At 31.4% G+C, this 9,861-nt stretch overlaps 1 long non-coding RNA gene across 1 annotated transcript; it reads right to left on the bottom strand.

Moving 5' to 3' along the window:
• Positions 1-5,922: 5,922 nt before the first annotated feature.
• LOC123547997 (uncharacterized) lies at positions 5,923-9,367 on the bottom strand. The gene is made up of 3 exons (XR_008372541.1): positions 7,946-9,367; positions 7,282-7,342; positions 5,923-6,720 (listed from the first exon to the last, which is right to left on the bottom strand). It is a non-coding gene; the product is annotated as an uncharacterized LOC123547997 (long non-coding RNA).
• Between the last annotated feature and the right edge of the window lie 494 nt (positions 9,368-9,861).

The following is a 9,861-nucleotide window of genomic DNA, read 5'->3' as shown; positions in this document are numbered from 1 at the left end:
CACCGAGATCATGATGATTGCTATAAGTACTTGTTAACTTTTGATAATGTTGACAAAAGCAAAATTACTTTGCATACTGGCTATTATTTCTCTGATGTAATAATTACTAGTTGTGCCAATAATTAGTTCCCTTGTTAAAATAAATGTCTGTAAATCTGCGGTAATGTAAATGAAATAAAAAGACGATCTCCGCTGTGTTTCGTTCATACTGTATTTCAAAAGAGTAAAATAATGTCGTCGGCCAGAGATCTTTCTTAAAATGAAGAAAATATTTATTTATTATCATGCTGATTCTGAAATATCAGTTCCGTCGGATGATGATTCCGACGATGCGATTCCATTATCAGACAAATGAATGGTCGGAAAATTTTAAGTTTTAGAAGGCTGAAATATTGGTACACTTACATCACATACGATACAAATTGATAAAAAATAACACAACAAAGCATGTTTCATAAAATACAAATATATATATATATATATATATATATATATATATATATATATATATATATATATATATATATATATATATATGTAAATAAACGCATGTTTATAAATTTAATAATTATTCAAAGATGGATGTAAATATTACAACTTAACTGTCTCAACGCGTGACACAACATTTGTGTACATGTTTAGAAATAGATTAAACATCAAAATAAACCATTGATATTCACACAAAAACGGGTGTAAATTTCGCGTAACGCTGATGTAAATATTCATCGTTAATGATGCATTTCTATTTATTAGAATTTAATGTTCAAATATCTATTAAACGCAGTAGGTGTGTTAAAATTGTGATATATTTCGAAGTGAAAATTTTGTTCTATTTGGATATAAGCTACGGACGAAATTGGTTATAAAAAATATTTGTTCAAACTTCGAATATTTTGTAAGTATATTTTAATTTACAGCCAAGTTAATAATGTTTCCCTGCATGATTACAACTGACGGTATGCGAGTGTGATTATGATAAGGTTAGATAATGTTCTTCGACGTCAGGTGGTAATTCTTATCCCGCCGCAGCAGGTATGTTACGATATCGGCCTCAGGGAGTTAATCTACAGTAAAATTGACATTTATGTCACAACCTGTAAGATCATAATGGAAGTATTTAATGTATCTATATTTTGCAGCATGCCATTCGTCAAATTCTCTTACTGTACTCAAAATACCGTCAAGTAATCATTCATTGTTCACATTTTTTAGCAGGTGCACGTCACAACACCAGAAAAAGAAGTAATTTTAGTATTACCAGTACTGCGTTGTTTTTTAATTTGTTGCTCATTTAACAAACAGAATATATTATATTTAGCTACTGAGATAAAAACTTTGTACAACAAAATTAAAATTAAAGAAAAATATAACTCGGCTGAAATTCAGCTCAATTTATACATGGTGGCAGTGTCTACTGTACCGATAAGGGGAAGTAACTCTGTGTTGGAGTTTGGTATTTAGTTACGTCTGTTTATTTTAAAACTTCGAAACTGGATAAAGATCTATTTTATGTTATTTCATTTGAAACTTCAAACATTGATCAACATTCATTTTCCATTACTGATAAATATTATTCATAACCTGTCCAGCAAAAATTAAAGCCATGCGTTTCCAAAGGCTTTATATAAATCCCAATTGCTTTGGGGTCTACTATACATTTAAAAATAAATTGATAATTTGTGTTATATGATCAAATGTTTTGGTAATTTTCTTTAATTTTTTTTTTATACAAAAAGGTCCTTTGAAAGTGTAGTAAGACGGCAACAAGCAAGCCACAGCAGTCTAGATTCGATCATGTCTGACATCGACTTACGGTCGCATACTTGAAATAGAGTTATTGGAATTTAGAAACTTCTTTTCTTTATTGAAATACTTACACCAATTGTACATAAAAACTGCACTTCTGATTTGTTCATAAAAACACGGGGGCTAGTTATGTACTACCTGGAATGTGAGGTGCCTACATTGTTCTTTTTTTATTTATACAATCCACAACGGGGAGAGATAGGGGGATTTATTTATTTTTAGCTCTGAAATGTTCTTTTATGAAATGTGGTGTACATGTAAATAATTTCAGCAAACTTTGAGAAAGCGGAAGATTGAAAAGCAACAAGATGAAAATGCAACAGATGTGTTAACTCGCGTTTTTTCTGCTTTTTCTTGTGGTGATACTGCTTGACTTTTATTTCTTGGTTTTTGTTTTACTAGACAAACGCCGGGATGTGTTGATTCTCCTTGATTTTTTCATTGATTTTTGCTTGACTAGATAAACGGATGCGTTGATTCTCCTTGACTTTTCCTGGATTTTTTTTTTAATTTTACTAGATAAACGGATTTGTTGATTCTCCTTGATTTTTATTCCTTGATTTTTGTTTTACTAGATAAACGGATTTGTTGATTCTCCTTGATTTTTAATCCTTGATTTTTGTTTTACTAGATGAACGAATTTGTTGATTCTCCTTAATTTTTGTTTTACTCTGGATGAATAGATATTTTGTTCTTGTGTAATGTTTTTTTTTTCTATAGATAAAAGCACAACGGGTGTTTTAATTCTCCTTAGTATGTTTTTTTGTTTGTTTTTGTTGTTGTTGTTTTTTTGTTAGACAAAACGAGATATGTCTGTATTCAGTATTGTTTTGTTCCTAGATGTAAACACAACGGATGCTGCTGATTATATTTGTGTCATGTTTTCCCCAATGAAAAGTCAATGGATTTGTTGTCAGTATTCTATTAGTGTTTGCAAATCAAAGTTTAAAAGGGGTACGTAGGATTTGGGCCAATTTTGGCCCCCACCAAAATGATGATAAAATATGTGCCGTTTTTTACCAAAATGCATGTATTTTCCAAAAATAAACATTAAAATCTGCAAGGACAATTGTTTATGGAAAATCTAATGTTCACCTTATATGCTGTAGTGAAAGAAAGCATTAGCGTATCTTGGGGGTATACTTCAATAAGTTGGAAAAAAACAAAATAATAAATGATTACTGTTACAAATGTTTGATTAAATATGAATGTAAACACATGTGGCTATTCAAACATACATAAGCCGGTAACAGAATTGTCATAGAAACAGTCTTAACTAAGGGAAATAACTCTTTGGAATCCTGAAACTAAAAATTTCTTAAAAAATCAATATTTTATTGTTTTAATTTTGTTAATGTTTCGAAGTATGATTTAAAATCATGTGCAGAGGTACAATTCTTCGCCTGGTATATTTATGAGTATAAAATGTGTACTTTTACTGTTGGTTGCCATGGCAACAAGGCTAAAATTTATCATTTTTTAACTTTTTGCATGTTATAGCCTCAATACTTTGATGTTTGTACATTTAATGGACTTATCACTGTTACAATTGACATTTCATAATGCTCCTGTAAAGAAAGCAGAAAAGGGCCTTTCAGTTGCCATGGCAACGAGGATAAAATTTAGCATTTTTTAATTTTTTGCATGTTATGACTTATATATTTTGATGTTTGGATATTTAATGGACTTATCACTGTTACAGTTGACATTTCATAATGCTCATGTAAAGAAAGCAGAAAAGATCCTTTCAGTTGCCATGGCAACAAGGCTAAAATTTAGCATTTTTTAACTTTTTGCATGTTATGACTTAAATATTTTGATGTTTGGATATTTAATGGACTTATCACTGTTACAATTGACAGCTCATAATGCTCATGTAAAGAAAGCAGAAAAGAGCCTTTCAGTTGCCATGGTAACAGGTCATTTGGTAATTTTTTTTAATAATGTTTCCTTAGGATAAGTAAGTTTTCATTATTTGTTGTCACAACTTTTAAAATTATAAAGATAAATCTGTTAGCAGTAATGAAATGGATTTAATTAACTCACATTGTTTTGCATGCGAAAAAAAAAAAGTATAAAAATATTTCATTGCCATGGCAACAAAAGTGAAAATGTATGTTTCAAAGGATATTGTACGTTTACTGGAGGAAAATAAGTAGAGACTGCACAGTTTCGAAGAGGGCCAATTTAAGAGCTGGTCTAATAGCAATGGCAACAGAAACTAGATTAGTGTCCATAGGAACAGGTGTCCCCACTCCTGCCACTGTAACATGGTTTAATGACTCGGGTTAAACAAGTTTTAAGATGTTTGCAACACAAACTCTCAAGAACCTTATGTGTATTTTTCGCTTATTTGGCTATAACTCTGGCCTAGATGAGTAAAATCCTAAAGAGAACACTTCATAGGCTATAAAACAATCCTGTAATGTTTTATGATCCTAGGTCAAGTACATTTTAACATACATGTTTCACAAACTTTTTTTTGAGTAAGTCTGGACAAGAGGTCTGGTCTTGTGTAGTGAAATAATGACTGTAGGTAAATATCTTCGGAGGTAAGTGCGACAAAACATTAAAATGACAATTTTTTCCTAGGTCAGGGGCCATAACTCCTACAATACTGAATGAATCAGGACGCGAAACCCCAGGTGTACAACTGCACATGCTGACCAACGTTCCTGTAAACTGGTGACACTAGGTCAAATACTTTTGGAGATACGCTAGACACAACATTAAAATGACCAATTTTTAACTAAGTCAGGGGCCATAACTCCTACACGACTGAATGAATCAGGATGCGAAACCCCAGATGCACAACTGCACATGCTGACCTACATTCCTGTAAACTTTGGTGACTCTAGGTCAAATCCATTTGGAGCTACGCACGACAACATTAAAATGACCAATTTTGTACTAGGTCAGGGGCCATAACTCCTACATGACTGAATGAACCCAGACGAGAAACCCCAGGTGCACAATTGCACATGCTGACCAACATTCCTGTGAAGTTTTGTGACTCTACGTCAAATACTTTTGGAGCTGGGCACGACACAACACTAAAATGACAAATTTTTACAAAGTCAGGGGGCATAACTCCTACACGAGTGAATGAATCCGGACGCAAATCCCCAGGTGCACAACTACACATGCTGACCAACATTCCTGTAAAGTTTTGTGACTCTACGTCAAATACTTTTGGACCTAGGCGCGACACAACATTCTCGGAAGGACGGACGGACAAGAGCAAGTCTATGGGGGGCACAAAATTATATGTCTCCCATGATGGCCTGTCAGTGGTGACTGGGCATGTAACTTGCATTTTTTTTAAGTATGGTTTGAATTTGAACTTTGACCTATTTGCCAAACACTATAGTGGTCATCTACTGAACATAAGCATTCATGCTATAATACTGGATGATCATAATAAGTGAAAGTGTTCTCAAGCTTATATAACCTGAATCAGTTGTTTATCTAATTGTCAGTGACCTTTAACTTTTATCTACTAACCCAAAATTATTCATCTGTTATGATTTAAAGCCTGATGACCATGGGCAAAATTATCATTCAGTTTTCCATAATAAAATATTTCAGTCTTAGGGTCACTGTGATATTGACATTTCACTTTCCAGCCCTTTAAAGAAAGAGATCATCTACTAAACTACAATGAATTTTGACAATCATAGGCTAAAGCATTCTGCTATTTTTGATCAGTTACTGCTTTCAGTCTTCTCCATATTTTGTGTGTAATCATAAATTCCATTTATTGCCTTCCCTTACCAGTTATTGAAGGCCAAACATGAGATATGACCAAATGCTAACTATTACTTTAGAAAATGAATGCAATGCATTTTCAGTTGTGTACACAACTGACATTAGAATTCATATAATTGTGATACTTGGCTATCTTATATAAAGTTAAAGAAAGGAAATATGGAGCTAGTTCCAATCATAATTATGCAGCTTTTTTCTCATAACAAATCACCATTCAAAAAATATATGTTTATCATATAGCTGCATCATACCTAATCAATATTATTGCCAGTAAGTATTTATTAATTTATATTTGTAAGGCCATACTATATTAATTGTTAGATTATCATCCACTCACCCTATATTTATGCATCTCCTTAATATTTTTAGTTTCAAAGATCATCCATGGAATATTTCTATAAAGAATGTTATAAATTATTAACTTTCAGTTATTATTGCTTTTAATCAAATCCATTTGACAAAAATAACTATTATAATTATGTCATTTTTTCTCTTTAAAACCTCATTAAAGCAAAAATAAAATATCTGATCTGAAATCTTGTGAAGAAAATTTAATCTAGCAATTAATTTTATGATGGCCCCAGATACAAGTTAGGAAAACTATACAATGTTATGTATATTCTGCTATTCCATGAACTTGTGAAAAGTAACTGCCTATCTTTTCATCAGTTTTGTTGCATTTATAATAAAGTTTTGACAGATGATGGCCACTGAATGTATCATTTTCATTTTTCAAAAAGCAAGATATTTACACAGAAACAAAATTTATTACCATTTAACCTGACATATATTATATAACTACAAGCATTTTATATAAAAAATGATGTAGGAATGTGATAAATTAAACAGTTTGATAAATAATTAGTATTCATAAGTTATTAAAAACACTTAATTATCAAAAATTTAGAATTAGCATCCACACTGTAACTTAGTTTGAAATGTAACACTGGTAGTCTCTTTCAACACTGTAACTATTACCCCCATGTAAATGTTACAAACATGGATATTGCACTTTAACATAAACATTAGTCACCTCTCAGTAAATGTGTATTGTGCAATTATTTATTCCAAGTATGTAATTTCTGATGCTCCAGCATGCACCTCCAAATTCATTGACCATGGCTGTTTTCAACCCAGATTGTACACCTAAAATGAAAGAAATAAAAATATCTTTCTGTTTAAAAAATTAAGTGTAAACATGTTGAAATGTAGATGCAAATTACTAGAAAAGGATTTAGTGTCATGACTAATTGAAATGAAATATTCAATCATTATTATTATAAGGTTAAAAAGAGAAATCAAACATTCAAAATACTTAAAAGTCCATAGCTTAGTCTTTCAACATTTTGGGAAACTATATACTCTGGCCTGTAATGTAATATAAAGCAACCTGATAAATTCTTAATATATCCTTTTGAAATGAAGTTTCTGAAATACTGAATTTTGTTATGACATACATTGAAATCTGTCTACTTTTGTCATAGTTGATAGAAAATTGATTCTGAATCTTAATGTGCAGAAACAAATATATACATGAACTATCTTCTCATCTCTATAAAAATAAAAATGCAAGGTACAATCTGTGTGTACATCAGAGCATAATTAATGTTTTGAAGTTTTATTTATCAGATCTTCCTTAGGTAATTAAATTCCTCAGTTACAGGTTTTGTAATTTTGTGAAAGGCTAGGAAAAGAGTTCTAAAATACCTTCTTATCATACTGGTTGTTTTGGGGGCATTCAATGCTTCAAGACACACAGACATACTCCCTGAAATAAAAAAGTCAAATAATATTTTATGACATAACCAATTGCACAATTGTGTGATTCATCAATTAATTTAATTACAAGGGTCATATTCATAATGTTTCTCATATCTTTCTAACAAAATATTGAATATCTTAGATAAAAATAATCTTAGAAGCTTTTTGAATATGACCTCAGGTTTATTGATATAAAGCCACAAAACTGATTTAAAGCAACTTTCTTAAATTAAAAGGTAATATTCTGGCAGGTGCATGTGTATGACTGGCATTCCACAGCAGCTGATCTTTCATTGTGTCATGAGAACAAGTAAGTCACACACCACAACTATACTTTGGGTTTCAGCTGATCTGGTGTTACTCTTGCATAAATATGACAAACATTTTCTTTTACTCTAGAAAATATAGGTCACAGAAATTTTATAAAGATCATGTGATACACTGAAACCCTGGATATACAGAATACAGAATAGTTATTTTAAAGTGTTTATGCTTTCAGTAGAAACAAAGTAGACACATGGTAAGAACTGTAGAGATTAACTTGGGAGGCCTATAATTATCATAAGAAAAAGTGTGTAAGGAAAAATTTACAGTTATCAAAAAGACATACCTTTTGACCACTGACCAGTTGAAGGTAACTAAATAATCATCTCTATATTCATACTATTATATCTGAAATATAATACAAAACAAACACTGATTAGTGCAAGACATTACAACATGTCAATATTATAATAATGATAATAAGAAACTACATTACAAGCCTTTATAATTTCAGTCATATTCTGTTGACCTTGAAGCATTCTTTTATATCTCAAGGATAAATTGTCTCATTTGTGAAGGACACCAGAAAAATATTCCATATTTTAATCAATGAACAATGTCTCATTGCTTGTATTTGTCAAATTACTGCTTCATTAATTTCATATACAGTACATGTATTCAATGAGTACACACCATTCATCAGGTTGAATCAGAAAAATAATGCAAAATGTAAACACTTTCACTGTGTCAGTAGATTTTTTGTCTTCCTACTGTGAGTGTCACAGATAGTTCAATAACATTAAACTTGCACAGGGCGTCTTTTAATATTTGGACGTTCAACATGTCCCTGTGTCAAGTTTAATCGAATGTCAGCCATTTGCATAGCACAGATTACAACTTTACTTTATTGAAGTGTAATGTAGGAAAACTCTCAAATACGTGAAACATTGGTTTACCGTAACTAAAACTGCACCACCAATCACTTCCCCGACGCATTTCACAGAAACTTCTAGCATAATTTATTGAAATATCACGAACAATACAACACCGAATAAATATATAGAATCAATTACACATGCTTAGACGAAAACAAATACGTTTAGCCTACGACACATGTAAAAAATCTGCGGCCATTATTTAACGCATGGGTACCGCCGAACGCACGTGTACTAGCCTTTTAAACTGCTTTGATAGGACTTTACAACTAATTTAAGTAACTTTTAATAAAATTACAGCCAGTAAATGCTGATTACACCCATCGATTATAAACATATGCATACTACATAGACTATAGGTTAGTAAAGGGCCGCATTTTTTTCCAAATCCGACCGTGATAATATTTTTTCGTCTAAAATTAATCTTTATAATAAAGAAGATTTGACAGTTGGTGTTGTGTTGTGAAAGTGAATGGATGTAAATTTCATTTTCAAAGTACGGACTGATCTTCAATATCTTCAGTAAGACAGTATGTTCAATGGATGTATAAATTAGGTTTCTTTGTCCGTTGTTGGTATTTAGCTATCGCTTTCAAGTCACTTCTACTGTGAACTTGTAAAACCTTCCGCAAGAACTTTTGCGGAAAGCTCTACCGGGAAATTTATACTTTCGATAAAACGTCGGACTATATGAAATGTCAAAATCGTAAAATATTGAAGTCCGACGTTTATTTATAGAACTAGTGTCACAGATAACATTAACAGTCTGCACCGTTGTGCCACTTGTGTGTCAATAATTCTGCTCCATTTCCATTGAAATAGAATTGAATGAATACTTCCCTAGTTATTTAACACAACAAAATAGCATTTAATCTACTTACCTAAAAATTTTTCAACGTAGAAGGGTAAAAGTTGCAAAAATTTCCTAGATAAAAAATTCTACTTTCGTTTCCATGCACATGTTGACGGGGCGCCACATAATATTCCCGGGAAACGAAAACCTGCTTTAAAGGGAGCCCACTCTTAACGTGAGAAAGGCCAGACAAATAATTCATTTTTTCCAAAATTCATTTTTAAAACCCCTTTGCTTCAGTTTTTTTGGGAAAATTTTAAATGAATTAACAAATGAAATAGGTTATAAATTGTTACTTAAGCAAGGGTTGCAATAGCAAATTTTTGAGTCTGAAATGGCTGAATTAGAATTTTAACGCGAAAAACCCTGACCTTTTTTTTTTTAAACCTTTTTTTAATAATATGAGAAAGTTATTTTAAAAAACGACAAGTTTGGTTTTTTAAAGTTTATTTTGTAAAACTGTCGTTTTAAACA

The sequence above is a fragment of the Mercenaria mercenaria genome, chromosome 9 (assembly GCF_021730395.1).
Source record: "Mercenaria mercenaria strain notata chromosome 9, MADL_Memer_1, whole genome shotgun sequence".
Taxonomy (NCBI): domain Eukaryota; kingdom Metazoa; phylum Mollusca; class Bivalvia; order Venerida; family Veneridae; genus Mercenaria; species Mercenaria mercenaria.
This window is presented reverse-complemented; position numbering and strand designations above follow the sequence as displayed.